The sequence below is a fragment of the Lissotriton helveticus genome, chromosome 1_2 (genome assembly GCF_964261635.1).
Source record: "Lissotriton helveticus chromosome 1_2, aLisHel1.1, whole genome shotgun sequence".
Taxonomy (NCBI): domain Eukaryota; kingdom Metazoa; phylum Chordata; class Amphibia; order Caudata; family Salamandridae; genus Lissotriton; species Lissotriton helveticus.
Genome location: NC_136058.1, coordinates 337,691,912 through 337,707,476, shown reverse-complemented (window position 1 = coordinate 337,707,476; position 15,565 = coordinate 337,691,912). Strand labels below are relative to the sequence as shown.

At 36.5% G+C, this 15,565-nt stretch overlaps 11 non-coding genes across 11 annotated transcripts in view; all 11 read right to left on the bottom strand.

Moving 5' to 3' along the window:
• TRNAD-GUC (transfer RNA aspartic acid (anticodon GUC)) overlaps positions 1–60 on the bottom strand; it is a 72-nt gene extending 12 nt beyond the window's left edge. The window contains exon 1 of the tRNA in view: positions 1–60. This exon is cut by the window's left edge and continues 12 nt beyond it. This is a non-coding gene — a tRNA (tRNA-Asp).
• Positions 61–1,388: 1,328 nt separating this feature from the next.
• Positions 1,389–1,460, bottom strand: TRNAD-GUC (transfer RNA aspartic acid (anticodon GUC)). The gene has a single exon. It is a non-coding gene; the product is annotated as a tRNA-Asp (tRNA).
• Positions 1,461–2,088: 628 nt separating this feature from the next.
• TRNAV-GAC (transfer RNA valine (anticodon GAC)) lies at positions 2,089–2,160 on the bottom strand. The gene has a single exon. It is a non-coding gene; the product is annotated as a tRNA-Val (tRNA).
• A 628-nt stretch (positions 2,161–2,788) lies between these two features.
• Positions 2,789–2,860, bottom strand: TRNAD-GUC (transfer RNA aspartic acid (anticodon GUC)). Its single transcript has one exon. It is a non-coding gene; the product is annotated as a tRNA-Asp (tRNA).
• Positions 2,861–6,988: 4,128 nt separating this feature from the next.
• TRNAD-GUC (transfer RNA aspartic acid (anticodon GUC)) lies at positions 6,989–7,060 on the bottom strand. Its single transcript has one exon. It is a non-coding gene; the product is annotated as a tRNA-Asp (tRNA).
• A 628-nt stretch (positions 7,061–7,688) lies between these two features.
• TRNAD-GUC (transfer RNA aspartic acid (anticodon GUC)) lies at positions 7,689–7,760 on the bottom strand. Its single transcript has one exon. It is a non-coding gene; the product is annotated as a tRNA-Asp (tRNA).
• A 628-nt stretch (positions 7,761–8,388) lies between these two features.
• TRNAD-GUC (transfer RNA aspartic acid (anticodon GUC)) lies at positions 8,389–8,460 on the bottom strand. Its single transcript has one exon. It is a non-coding gene; the product is annotated as a tRNA-Asp (tRNA).
• A 2,028-nt stretch (positions 8,461–10,488) lies between these two features.
• Positions 10,489–10,560, bottom strand: TRNAD-GUC (transfer RNA aspartic acid (anticodon GUC)). Its single transcript has one exon. It is a non-coding gene; the product is annotated as a tRNA-Asp (tRNA).
• Positions 10,561–11,188: 628 nt separating this feature from the next.
• On the bottom strand, positions 11,189–11,260 carry TRNAD-GUC (transfer RNA aspartic acid (anticodon GUC)). Its single transcript has one exon. It is a non-coding gene; the product is annotated as a tRNA-Asp (tRNA).
• A 628-nt stretch (positions 11,261–11,888) lies between these two features.
• On the bottom strand, positions 11,889–11,960 carry TRNAD-GUC (transfer RNA aspartic acid (anticodon GUC)). Its single transcript has one exon. It is a non-coding gene; the product is annotated as a tRNA-Asp (tRNA).
• Positions 11,961–13,983: 2,023 nt separating this feature from the next.
• TRNAD-GUC (transfer RNA aspartic acid (anticodon GUC)) lies at positions 13,984–14,055 on the bottom strand. Its single transcript has one exon. It is a non-coding gene; the product is annotated as a tRNA-Asp (tRNA).
• Between the last annotated feature and the right edge of the window lie 1,510 nt (positions 14,056–15,565).

The window sequence follows — 15,565 nt, the reverse complement described above, 5'->3', positions numbered from 1 at the left end:
GATTTGAACCCCGGTCTCCCGCGTGACAGGCGGGGATACTGACCACTATACTAACGAGGACTTATAGGCATCAGTTAAACAGTGCTCACCTCCTTGGGGTTAAGGCATACCCTCGATCAATTCACAGTATTGTAATAGGCAGATTTGCTGCTTTTGGTTAGGACAAGTAATCTTTTTTCCTAAATATTACAATACAGAAATTCCTAGCCAAAAACAATCAGTTTTATCAAGAAATTATTTCATTGAAATAAATATCTATCTATCGATCTGTCTATCTGGCTATCTTTCTAACTATCAATATATATATTTATATATATATATCTATATAATCAGCTCACTTTACCATTTGCAGCTTATAACTATTAGCCACCAGGGGTCACTACTAACCAAAAGCAGTCATTCTACTTGTAAATGGTGCCAATCGAGTGGAACAGCAGCCTAGGATTCACCACTGCTTCATCTCATTTTCCAAGAGAATGCAGATGTAAAGTGTTTTTGATGGTACGCCTGTGCATATTGAAATATTCAGAGCATATTATGAATTTCAGTTAACACATCAGTAAGCATTTTGGCCATCGGTGAATTCCACCTTTTTTCTCAATCGGAATAGGCAAGGATAATGACAGATATATTTTACAATGTTAGAAAGTACATCATTTTATTTAATTGTGTGAATAAAAGGAATCGCCTCCCCGTCGGGGAATTGAACCCCGGTCTCCCGCGTGACAGGCGGGGATACTGACCAATATACTAACGAGGACTTATTGGCATCAGTTAAACAGTGCTCACCTCCATGGGGTTAAGGCATACCCTCGATCAATTCACAGTATTGTAATAGGCAGATTTGCTGCTTTTGGTTAGGACAAGTAATCTTTTTTCCTAAATATTACAATACAGAAATTCCTAGCCAAAAACAATCAGTTTTATCAAGAAATTATTTCATTGAAATAAATATCTATCTATCGATCTGTCTATCTGGCTATCTTTCTAACTATCAATATATATATTTATATATATATATCTATATAATCAGCTCACTTTACCATTTGCAGCTTATAACTATTAGCCACCAGGGGTCACTACTAACCAAAAGCAGTCATTCTACTTGTAAATTGTGCCAATCGAGTGGAACAGCAGCCTAGGATTCACCACTGCTTCATCTCATTTTCCAAGAGAATGCAGATGTAAAGTGTTTTTGATGGTACGCCTGTGCATATTGAAATATTCAGAGCATATTATGAATTTCAGTTAACACATCAGTAAGCATTTTGGCCATCAGTGAATTCAACCTTTTTTCCCTATCGGAATAGGCAAGGATAATGACAGATATATTTTACAATGTTAGAAAGTACATCATTTTATTTAATTGTGTGAATAAAAGGAATCGCCTCCCCGTCGGGGATTTGAACCCCGGTCTCCCGCGTGACAGGCGGGGATACTGACCACTATACTAACGAGGACTTATAGGCATCAGTTAAACAGTGCTCACCTCCTTGGGGTTAAGGCATACCCTCGATCAATTCACAGTATTGTAATAGGCAGATTTGCTGCTTTTGGTTAGGACAAGTAATCTTTTTTCCTAAATATTACAATACAGAAATTCCTAGCCAAAAACAATCAGTTTTATCAAGAAATTATTTCATTGAAATAAATATCTATCTATCGATCTGTCTATCTGGCTATCTTTCTAACTATCAATATATATATTTATATATATATATCTATATAATCAGCTCACTTTACCATTTGCAGCTTATAACTATTAGCCACCAGGGGTCACTACTAACCAAAAGCAGTCATTCTACTTGTAAATGGTGCCAATCGAGTGGAACTGCAGCCTAGGATTCACCACTGCTTCATCTCATTTTCCAAGAGAATGCAGATGTAAAGTGTTTTTGATGGTACGCCTGTGCATATTGAAATATTCAGAGCATATTATGAATTTCAGTTAACACATCAGTAAGCATTTTGGCCATCGGTGAATTCCACCTTTTTTCTCAATCGGAATAGGCAAGGATAATGACAGATATATTTTACAATGTTAGAAAGTACATCATTTTATTTAATTGTGTGAATAAAAGGAATCGCCTCCCCGTCGGGGAATTGAACCCCGGTCTCCCGCGTGTCAGGCGGGGATACTGACCAATATACTAACGAGGACTTATTGGCATCAGTTAAACAGTGCTCACCTCCATGGGGTTAAGGCATACCCTCGATCAATTCACAGTATTGTAATAGGCAGATTTGCTGCTTTTGGTTAGGACAAGTAATCTTTTTTCCTAAATATTACAATACAGAAATTCCTAGCCAAAAACAATCAGTTTTATCAAGAAATTATTTCATTGAAATAAATATCTATCTATCGATCTGTCTATCTGGCTATCTTTCTAACTATCAATATATATATTTATATATATATATCTATATAATCAGCTCACTTTACCATTTGCAGCTTATAACTATTAGCCACCAGGGGTCACTACTAACCAAAAGCAGTCATTCTACTTGTAAATTGTGCCAATCGAGTGGAACAGCAGCCTAGGATTCACCACTGCTTCATCTCATTTTCCAAGAGAATGCAGATGTAAAGTGTTTTTGATGGTACGCCTGTGCATATTGAAATATTCAGAGCATATTATGAATTTCAGTTAACACATCAGTAAGCATTTTGGCCATCAGTGAATTCAACCTTTTTTCCCTATCGGAATAGGCAAGGATAATGACAGATATATTTTACAATGTTAGAAAGTACATCATTTTATTTAATTGTGTGAATAAAAGGAATCGCCTCCCCGTCGGGGAATTGAACCCCGGTCTCCCGCGTGACAGGCGGGGATACTGACCACTATACTAACGAGGACTTATTGGCATCAGTTAAACAGTGCTCACCTCCTTGGGGTTAAGGCATACCCTCGATCAATTCACAGTATTGTAATAGGCAGATTTGCTGCTTTTGGTTAGGACAAGTAATCTTTTTTCCTAAATATTACAATACAGAAATTCCTAGCCAAAAACAATCAGTTTTATCAAGAAATTATTTCATTGAAACAAATATCTATCTATCGATCTGTCTATCTGGCTATCTTTCTAACTATCAATATATATATTTATATATATATATCTATATAATCAGCTCACTTTACCATTTGCAGCTTATAACTATTAGCCACCAGGGGTCACTACTAACCAAAAGCAGTCATTCTACTTGTAAATGGTGCCAATCGAGTGGAACAGCAGCCTAGGATTCACCACTGCTTCATCTCATTTTCCAAGAGAATGCAGATGTAAAGTGTTTTTGATGGTACGCCTGTGCATATTGAAATATTCAGAGCATATTATGAATTTCAGTTAACACATCAGTAAGCATTTTGGCCATCGGTGAATTCCACCTTTTTTCTCAATCGGAATAGGCAAGGATAATGACAGATATATTTTACAATGTTAGAAAGTACATCATTTTATTTAATTGTGTGAATAAAAGGAATCGCCTCCCCGTCGGGGAATTGAACCCCGGTCTCCCGCGTGACAGGCGGGGATACTGACCAATATACTAACGAGGACTTATTGGCATCAGTTAAACAGTGCTCACCTCCATGGGGTTAAGGCATACCCTCGATCAATTCACAGTATTGTAATAGGCAGATTTGCTGCTTTTGGTTAGGACAAGTAATCTTTTTTCCTAAATATTACAATACAGAAATTCCTAGCCAAAAACAATCAGTTTTATCAAGAAATTATTTCATTGAAATAAATATCTATCTATCGATCTGTCTATCTGGCTATCTTTCTAACTATCAATATATATATTTATATATATATATCTATATAATCAGCTCACTTTACCATTTGCAGCTTATAACTATTAGCCACCAGGGGTCACTACTAACCAAAAGCAGTCATTCTACTTGTAAATTGTGCCAATCGAGTGGAACAGCAGCCTAGGATTCACCACTGCTTCATCTCATTTTCCAAGAGAATGCAGATGTAAAGTGTTTTTGATGGTACGCCTGTGCATATTGAAATATTCAGAGCATATTATGAATTTCAGTTAACACATCAGTAAGCATTTTGGCCATCAGTGAATTCAACCTTTTTTCCCTATCGGAATAGGCAAGGATAATGACAGATATATTTTACAATGTTAGAAAGTACATCATTTTATTTAATTGTGTGAATAAAAGGAATCGCCTCCCCGTCGGGTAATTGAACCCCGGTCTCCCACGTGACAGGCGGGGATACTGACCACTATACTAACGAGGACTTATTGGCATCAGTTAAACAGTGCTCACCTCCTTGGGGTTAAGGCATACCCTCGATCAATTCACAGTATTGTAATAGGCAGATTTGCTGCTTTTGGTTAGGACAAGTATTCTTTTTTCCTAAATATTACAATACAGAAATTCCTAGCCAAAAACAATCAGTTTTATCAAGAAATTATTTCATTGAAATAAATATCTATCTATCGATCTGTCTATCTGGCTATCTTTCTAACTATCAATATATATATTTATATATATATATCTATATAATCAGCTCACTTTACCATTTGCAGCTTATAACTATTAGCCACCAGGGGTCACTACTAACCAAAAGCAGTCATTCTACTTGTAAATGGTGCCAATCGAGTGGAACAGCAACCTAGGATTCACCACTGCTTCATCTCATTTTCCAAGAGAATGCAGATGTAAAGTGTTTTTGATGGTACGCCTGTGCATATTGAAATATTCAGAGCATATTATGAATTTCAGTTAACACATCAGTAAGCATTTTGGCCATCGGTGAATTCCACCTTTTTTCTCAATCGGAATAGGCAAGGATAATGACAGATATATTTTACAATGTTAGAAAGTACATCATTTTATTTAATTGTGTGAATAAAAGGAATCGCCTCCCCGTCGGGGAATTGAACCCCGGTCTCCGGCGTGACAGGCGGGGATACTGACCACTATACTAACGAGGACTTATTGGCATCAGTAAAACAGTGCTCACCTCCATGGGGTTAAGGCATACCCTCGATCAATTCACAGTATTGTAATAGGCAGATTTGCTGCTTTTGGTTAGGACAAGTAATCTTTTTTCCTAAATATTACAATACAGAAATTCCTAGCCAAAAACAATCAGTTTTATCAAGAAATTATTTCATTGAAATAAATATCTATCTATCGATCTGTCTATCTGGCTATCTTTCTAACTATCAATATATATATTTATATATATATATCTATATAATCAGCTCACTTTACCATTTGCAGCTTACAACTATTAGCCACCAGGGGTCACTACTAACCAAAAGCAGTCATTCTACTTATAAATTGTGCCAATCGAGTGGAACAGCAGCCTAGGATTCACCACTGCTTCATCTCATTTTCCAAGAGAATGCAGATGTAAAGTGTTTTTGATGGTACGCCTGTGCATATTGAAATATTCAGAGCATATTATGAATTTCAGTTAACACATCAGTAAGCATTTTGGCCATCAGTGAATTCAACCTTTTTTCTCAATCAGAATAGGCAAGGATAATGACAGATATATTTTACAATGTTAGAAAGTACATCATTTTATTTAATTGTGTGAATAAAAGGAATCGCCTCCCCGTCGGGGAATTGAACCCCGGTCTCCCGCGTGACAGGCAGGGATACTGACCAATATACTAACGAGGACTTATTGGCATCAGTTAAACAGTGCTCACCTCCTTGGGGCTAAGGCATACCCTCGATCAATTCACAGTATTGTAATAGGCCGATTTGCTGCTTTTGGTTAGGACAAGTAATCTTTTTTCCTAAATATTACAATACAGAAATTCCTAGCCAAAAACAATCAGTTTTATCAAGAAATGATTTCATTGAAATAAATATCTATCTATCGATCTGTCTATCTGGCTATCTTTCTAACTATAAATATATATATTTATATATATATATCTATATAATCAGCTCACTTTACCATTTGCAGCTTATAACTATTAGCCACCAGGGGTCACTACTAACCAAAAGCAGTCATTCTACTTGTAAATTGTGCCAATCGAGTGGAACAGCAGCCTAGGATTCACCACTGCTTCATCTCATTTTCCAAGAGAATGCAGATGTAAAGTGTTTTTGATGGTACGCCTGTGCATATTGAAATATTCAGAGCATATTATGAATTTCAGTTAACACATCAGTAAGCATTTTGGCCATCAGTGAATTCAACCTTTTTTCTCTATCGGAATAGGCAAGGATAATGACAGATAAATTTTACAATGTTAGAAAGTACATCATTGTATTTAATTGTGTGAATAAAAGGAATCGCCTCCCCGTCGGGGAATTGAACCCCTGTCTCCCGCGTGACAGGCGGGGATACTGACCACTATACTAACGAGGACTTATTGGCTTCAGTTAAACAGTGCTCACCTCCTTGGGGTTAAGGCATACCCTCAATCAATTCACAGTATTGTAATAGGCAGATTTGCTGCTTTTGGTTAGGACAAGTAATCTTTTTTCCTAAATATTACAATACAGAAATTCCTAGCCAAAAACAATCATTTTTATCAAGAAATTATTTCATTGAAATAAATATCTATCTATCGATCTGTCTATCTGGCTATCTTTCTAACTATCAATATATATATTTATATATATATATCTATATAATCAGCTCACTTTACCATTTGCAGCTTATAACTATTAGCCACCAGGGGTCACTACTAACCAAAAGCAGTCATTCTACTTGTAAATTGTGCCAATCGAGTGGAACAGCAGCCTAGGATTCACCACTGCTTCATCTCATTTTCCAAGAGAATGCAGATGTAAAGTGTTTTTGATGGTACGCCTGTGCATATTGAAATATTCAGAGCATATTATGAATTTCAGTTAACACATCAGTAAGCATTTTGGCCATCAGTGAATTCAACCTTTTTTCTCTATCGGAATAGGCAAGGATAATGACAGATATATTTTACCATGTTAGAAAGTACATCATTTTATTTAATTGTGTGAATAAAAGGAATCGCCTCCCCGTCGGGGAATTGAACCCCGGTCTCCCGCGTGACAGGCGGGGATACTGACCACTATACTAACGAGGACTTATTGGCATCAGTTAAACAGTGCTCACCTCCTTGGGGTTAAGGCATACCCTCAATCAATTCACAGTATTGTAATAGGCAGATTTGCTGCTTTTGGTTAGGACAAGTAATCTTTTTTCCTAAATATTACAATACAGAAATTCCTAGCCAAAAACAATCATTTTTATCAAGAAATTATTTCATTGAAATAAATATCTATCTATCGATCTGTCTATCTGGCTATCTTTCTAACTATCAATATATATATTTATATATATATATCTATATAATCAGCTCACTTTACCATTTGCAGCTTATAACTATTAGCCACCAGGGGTCACTACTAACCAAAAGCAGTCATTCTACTTGTAAATTGTGCCAATCGAGTGGAACAGCAGCCTAGGATTCACCACTGCTTCATCTCATTTTCCAAGAGAATGCAGATGTAAAGTGTTTTTGATGGTACGCCTGTGCATATTGAAATATTCAGAGCATATTATGAATTTCAGTTAACACATCAGTAAGCATTTTGGCCATCAGTGAATTCAACCTTTTTTCTCTATCGGAATAGGCAAGGATAATGACAGATATATTTTACCATGTTAGAAAGTACATCATTTTATTTAATTGTGTGAATAAAAGGAATCGCCTCCCCGTCGGGGAATTGAACCCCGGTCTCCCGCGTGACAGGCGGGGATACTGACCACTATACTAACGAGGACTTATTGGCATCAGTTAAACAGTGCTCACCTCCTTGGGGTTAAGGCATACCCTCGATCAATTCACAGTATTGTAATAGGCAGATTTGCTGCTTTTGGTTAGGACAAGTAATCTTTTTTCCTAAATATTACAATACAGAAATTCCTAGCCAAAAACAATCAGTTTTATCAAGAAATTATTTCATTGAAATAAATATCTATCTATCGATCTGTCTATCTGGCTATCTTTCTAACTATCAATATATATATTTATATATATATATCTATATAATCAGCTCACTTTACCATTTGCAGCTTATAACTATAAGCCACCAGGGGTCACTACTAACCAAAAGCAGTCATTCTACTTGTAAATGGTGCCAATCGAGTGGAACAGCAGCCTAGGATTCACCACTGCTTCATCTCATTTTCCAAGAGAATGCAGATGTAAAGTGTTTTTGATGGTACGCCTGTGCATATTGAAATATTCAGAGCATATTATGAATTTCAGTTAACACATCAGTAAGCATTTTGGCCATCGGTGAATTCCACCTTTTTTCTCAATCGGAATAGGCAAGGATAATGACAGATATATTTTACAATGTTAGAAAGTACATCATTTTATTTAATTGTGTGAATAAAAGGAATTGCCTCCCCGTCGGGGAATTGAACCCCGGTCTCCCGCGTGACAGGCGGGGATACTGACCACTATACTAACGAGGACTTATTGGCATCTGTTAAACAGTGCTCACCTGCATGGGGTTAAGGCATACCCTCGATCAATTCACAGTATTGTAATAGGCAGATTTGCTGCTTTTGGTTAGGACAAGTAATCTTTTTTCCTAAATATTACAATACAGAAATTCCTAGCCAAAAACAATCAGTTTTATCAAGAAATTATTTCATTGAAATAAATATCTATCTATCGATCTGTCTATCTGGCTATCTTTCTAACTATCAATATATATATTTATATATATATATCTATATAATCAGCTCACTTTACCATTTGCAGCTTACAACTATTAGCCACCAGGGGTCACTACTAACCAAAAGCAGTCATTCTACTTATAAATTGTGCCAATCGAGTGGAACAGCAGCCTAGGATTCACCACTGCTTCATCTCATTTTCCAAGAGAATGCAGATGTAAAGTGTTTTTGATGGTACGCCTGTGCATATTGAAATATTCAGAGCATATTATGAATTTCAGTTAACACATCAGTAAGCATTTTGGCCATCAGTGAATTCAACCTTTTTTCTCAATCAGAATAGGCAAGGATAATGACAGATATATTTTACAATGTTAGAAAGTACATCATTTTATTTAATTGTGTGAATAAAAGGAATCGCCTCCCCGTCGGGGAATTGAACCCCGGTCTCCCGCGTGACAGGCGGGGATACTGACCAATATACTAACGAGGACTTATTGGCATCAGTTAAACAGTGCTCACCTCCTTGGGGCTAAGGCATACCCTCGATCAATTCACAGTATTGTAATAGGCCGATTTGCTGCTTTTGGTTAGGACAAGTAATCTTTTTTCCTAAATATTACAATACAGAAATTCCTAGCCAAAAACAATCAGTTTTATCAAGAAATGATTTCATTGAAATAAATATCTATCTATCGATCTGTCTATCTGGCTATCTTTCTAACTATAAATATATATATTTATATATATATATCTATATAATCAGCTCACTTTACCATTTGCAGCTTATAACTATTAGCCACCAGGGGTCACTACTAACCAAAAGCAGTCATTCTACTTGTAAATTGTGCCAATCGAGTGGAACAGCAGCCTAGGATTCACCACTGCTTCATCTCATTTTCCAAGAGAATGCAGATGTAAAGTGTTTTTGATGGTACGCCTGTGCATATTGAAATATTCAGAGCATATTATGAATTTCAGTTAACACATCAGTAAGCATTTTGGCCATCAGTGAATTCAACCTTTTTTCTCTATCGGAATAGGCAAGGATAATGACAGATAAATTTTACAATGTTAGAAAGTACATCATTGTATTTAATTGTGTGAATAAAAGGAATCGCCTCCCCGTCGGGGAATTGAACCCCTGTCTCCCGCGTGACAGGCGGGGATACTGACCACTATACTAACGAGGACTTATTGGCTTCAGTTAAACAGTGCTCACCTCCTTGGGGTTAAGGCATACCCTCAATCAATTCACAGTATTGTAATAGGCAGATTTGCTGCTTTTGGTTAGGACAAGTAATCTTTTTTCCTAAATATTACAATACAGAAATTCCTAGCCAAAAACAATCATTTTTATCAAGAAATTATTTCATTGAAATAAATATCTATCTATCGATCTGTCTATCTGGCTATCTTTCTAACTATCAATATATATATTTATATATATATATCTATATAATCAGCTCACTTTACCATTTGCAGCTTATAACTATTAGCCACCAGGGGTCACTACTAACCAAAAGCAGTCATTCTACTTGTAAATTGTGCCAATCGAGTGGAACAGCAGCCTAGGATTCACCACTGCTTCATCTCATTTTCCAAGAGAATGCAGATGTAAAGTGTTTTTGATGGTACGCCTGTGCATATTGAAATATTCAGAGCATATTATGAATTTCAGTTAACACATCAGTAAGCATTTTGGCCATCAGTGAATTCAACCTTTTTTCTCTATCGGAATAGGCAAGGATAATGACAGATATATTTTACCATGTTAGAAAGTACATCATTTTATTTAATTGTGTGAATAAAAGGAATCGCCTCCCCGTCGGGGAATTGAACCCCGGTCTCCCGCGTGACAGGCGGGGATACTGACCACTATACTAACGAGGACTTATTGGCATCAGTTAAACAGTGCTCACCTCCTTGGGGTTAAGGCATACCCTCAATCAATTCACAGTATTGTAATAGGCAGATTTGCTGCTTTTGGTTAGGACAAGTAATCTTTTTTCCTAAATATTACAATACAGAAATTCCTAGCCAAAAACAATCATTTTTATCAAGAAATTATTTCATTGAAATAAATATCTATCTATCGATCTGTCTATCTGGCTATCTTTCTAACTATCAATATATATATTTATATATATATATCTATATAATCAGCTCACTTTACCATTTGCAGCTTATAACTATTAGCCACCAGGGGTCACTACTAACCAAAAGCAGTCATTCTACTTGTAAATTGTGCCAATCGAGTGGAACAGCAGCCTAGGATTCACCACTGCTTCATCTCATTTTCCAAGAGAATGCAGATGTAAAGTGTTTTTGATGGTACGCCTGTGCATATTGAAATATTCAGAGCATATTATGAATTTCAGTTAACACATCAGTAAGCATTTTGGCCATCAGTGAATTCAACCTTTTTTCTCTATCGGAATAGGCAAGGATAATGACAGATATATTTTACCATGTTAGAAAGTACATCATTTTATTTAATTGTGTGAATAAAAGGAATCGCCTCCCCGTCGGGGAATTGAACCCCGGTCTCCCGCGTGACAGGCGGGGATACTGACCACTATACTAACGAGGACTTATTGGCATCAGTTAAACAGTGCTCACCTCCTTGGGGTTAAGGCATACCCTCGATCAATTCACAGTATTGTAATAGGCAGATTTGCTGCTTTTGGTTAGGACAAGTAATCTTTTTTCCTAAATATTACAATACAGAAATTCCTAGCCAAAAACAATCAGTTTTATCAAGAAATTATTTCATTGAAATAAATATCTATCTATCGATCTGTCTATCTGGCTATCTTTCTAACTATCAATATATATATTTATATATATATATCTATATAATCAGCTCACTTTACCATTTGCAGCTTATAACTATAAGCCACCAGGGGTCACTACTAACCAAAAGCAGTCATTCTACTTGTAAATGGTGCCAATCGAGTGGAACAGCAGCCTAGGATTCACCACTGCTTCATCTCATTTTCCAAGAGAATGCAGATGTAAAGTGTTTTTGATGGTACGCCTGTGCATATTGAAATATTCAGAGCATATTATGAATTTCAGTTAACACATCAGTAAGCATTTTGGCCATCGGTGAATTCCACCTTTTTTCTCAATCGGAATAGGCAAGGATAATGACAGATATATTTTACAATGTTAGAAAGTACATCATTTTATTTAATTGTGTGAATAAAAGGAATTGCCTCCCCGTCGGGGAATTGAACCCCGGTCTCCCGCGTGACAGGCGGGGATACTGACCACTATACTAACGAGGACTTATTGGCATCTGTTAAACCGTGCTCACCTGCATGGGGTTAAGGCATACCCTCGATCAATTCACAGTATTGTAATAGGCAGATTTGCTGCTTTTGGTTAGGACAAGTAATCTTTTTTCCTAAATATTACAATACAGAAATTCCTAGCCAAAAACAATCAGTTTTATCAAGAAATTATTTCATTGAAATAAATATCTATCTATCGATCTGTCTATCTGGCTATCTTTCTAACTATCAATATATATATTTATATATATATATCTATATAATCAGCTCACTTTACCATTTGCAGCTTATAACTATTAGCCACCAGGGGTCACTACTAACCAAAAGCAGTCATTCTACTTGTAAATTGTGCCAATCGAGTGGAACAGCAGCCTAGGATTCACCACTGCTTCATCTCATTTTCCAAGAGAATGCAGATGTAAAGTGTTTTTGATGGTACGCCTGTGCATATTGAAATATTCAGAGCATATTATGAATTTCAGTTAACACATCAGTAAGCATTTTGGCCATCAGTGAATTCAACCTTTTTTCTCAATCAGAATAGGCAAGGATAATGACAGATATATTTTACAATGTTAGAAAGTACATCATTTTATTTAATTGTGTGAATAAAAGGAATCGCCTCCCCGTCGGGGAATTGAACCCCGGTCTCCCGCGTGGATACTGACCACTATACTAACGAGGACTTATTGGCATCAGTTAAACAGTGCTCACCTCCTTGGGGTTAAGGCATACCCTCGATCAATTCACAGTATTGTAATAGGCAGATTTGCTGCTTTTGGTTAGGACAAGTAATCTTTTTTCCTAAATATTACAATACAGAAATTCCTAGCCAAAAACAATCAGTTTTATCAAGAAATTATTTCATTGAAATAAATATCTATCTATCGATCTGTCTATCTGGCTATCTTTCTAACTATCAATATATATATTTATATATATATATATATCTATATAATCAGCTCACTTTACCATTTGCAGCTTATAACTATTAGCCACCAGGGGTCACTACTAACCAAAAGCAGTCATTCTACTTGTAAATGGTGCCAATCGAGTGGAACAGCAGCCTAGGATTCACCACTGCTTCATCTCATTTTCCAAGAGAATGCAGATGTAAAGTGTTTTTGATGGTACGCCTGTGCATATTGAAATATTCAGAGCATATTATGAATTTCAGTTAACACATCAGTAAGCATTTTGGCCATCGGTGAATTCCACCTTTTTTCTCAATCGGAATAGGCAAGGATAATGACAGATATATTTTACAATGTTAGAAAGTACATCATTTTATTTAATTGTGTGAATAAAAGGAATCGCCTCCCCGTCGGGGAATTGAACCCCGGTCTCCCGCGTGACAGGCGGGGATACTGACCAATTTACTAACGAGGACTTATTGGCATCAGTTAAACAGTGCTCACCTCCATGGGGTTAAGGCATACCCTCGATCAATTCACAGTATTGTAATAGGCAGATTTGCTGCTTTTGGTTAGGACAAGTAATCTTTTTTCCTAAATATTACAATACAGAAATTCCTAGCCAAAAACAATCAGTTTTATCAAGAAATTATTTCATTGAAATAAATATCTATCTATCGATCTGTCTATCTGGCTATCTTTCTAACTATCAATATATATATTTATATATATATATCTATATAATCAGCTCACTTTACCATTTGCAGCTTATAACTATTAGCCACCAGGGGTCACTACTAACCAAAAGCAGTCATTCTACTTGTAAATTGTGCCAATCGAGTGGAACAGCAGCCTAGGATTCACCACTGCTTCATCTCATTTTCCAAGAGAATGCAGATGTAAAGTGTTTTTGATGGTACGCCTGTGCATATTGAAATATTCAGAGCATATTATGAATTTCAGTTAACACATCAGTAAGCATTTTGGCCATCAGTGAATTCAACCTTTTTTCCCTATCGGAATAGGCAAGGATAATGACAGATATATTTTACAATGTTAGAAAGTACATCATTTTATTTAATTGTGTGAATAAAAGGAATCGCCTCCCCGTCGGGGAATTGAACCCCGGTCTCCCGCGTGACAGGCGGGGATACTGACCACTATACTAACGAGGACTTATTGGCATCAGTTAAACAGTGCTCACCTCCTTGGGGTTAAGGCATACCCTCGATCAATTCACAGTATTGTAATAGGCAGATTTGCTGCTTTTGGTTAGGACAAGTAATCTTTTTTCCTAAATATTACAATACAGAAATTCCTAGCCAAAAACAATCAGTTTTATCAAGAAATTATTTCATTGAAACAAATATCTATCTATCGATCTGTCTATCTGGCTATCTTTCTAACTATCAATATATATATTTATATATATATATCTATATAATCAGCTCACTTTACCATTTGCAGCTTATAACTATTAGCCACCAGGGGTCACTACTAACCAAAAGCAGTCATTCTACTTGTAAATGGTGCCAATCGAGTGGAACAGCAGCCTAGGATTCACCACTGCTTCATCTCATTTTCCAAGAGAATGCAGATGTAAAGTGTTTTTGATGGTACGCCTGTGCATATTGAAATATTCAGAGCATATTATGAATTTCAGTTAACACATCAGTAAGCATTTTGGCCATCGGTGAATTCCACCTTTTTTCTCAATCGGAATAGGCAAGGATAATGACAGATATATTTTACAATGTTAGAAAGTACATCATTTTATTTAATTGTGTGAATAAAAGGAATCGCCTCCCCGTCGGGGAATTGAACCCCGGTCTCCCGCGTGACAGGCGGGGATACTGACCAATATACTAACGAGGACTTATTGGCATCAGTTAAACAGTGCTCACCTCCATGGGGTTAAGGCATACCCTCGATCAATTCACAGTATTGTAATAGGCAGATTTGCTGCTTTTGGTTAGGACAAGTAATCTTTTTTCCTAAATATTACAATACAGAAATTCCTAGCCAAAAACAATCAGTTTTATCAAGAAATTATTTCATTGAAATAAATATCTATCTATCGATCTGTCTATCTGGCTATCTTTCTAACTATCAATATATATATTTATATATATATATCTATATAATCAGCTCACTTTACCATTTGCAGCTTATAACTATTAGCCACCAGGGGTCACTACTAACCAAAAGCAGTCATTCTACTTGTAAATTGTGCCAATCGAGTGGAACAGCAGCCTAGGATTCACCACTGCTTCATCTCATTTTCCAAGAGAATGCAGATGTAAAGTGTTTTTGATGGTACGCCTGTGCATATTGAAATATTCAGAGCATATTATGAATTTCAGTTAACACATCAGTAAGCATTTTGGCCATCAGTGAATTCAACCTTTTTTCCCTATCGGAATAGGCAAGGATAATGACAGATATATTTTACAATGTTAGAAAGTACATCATTTTATTTAATTGTGTGAATAAAAGGAATCGCCTCCCCGTCGGGTAATTGAACCCCGGTCTCCCACGTGACAGGCGGGGATACTGACCACTATACTAACGAGGACTTATTGGCATCAGTTAAACAGTGCTCACCTCCTTGGGGTTAAGGCATACCCTCGATCAATTCACAGTATTGTAATAGGCAGATTTGCTGCTTTTGGTTAGGACAAGTAT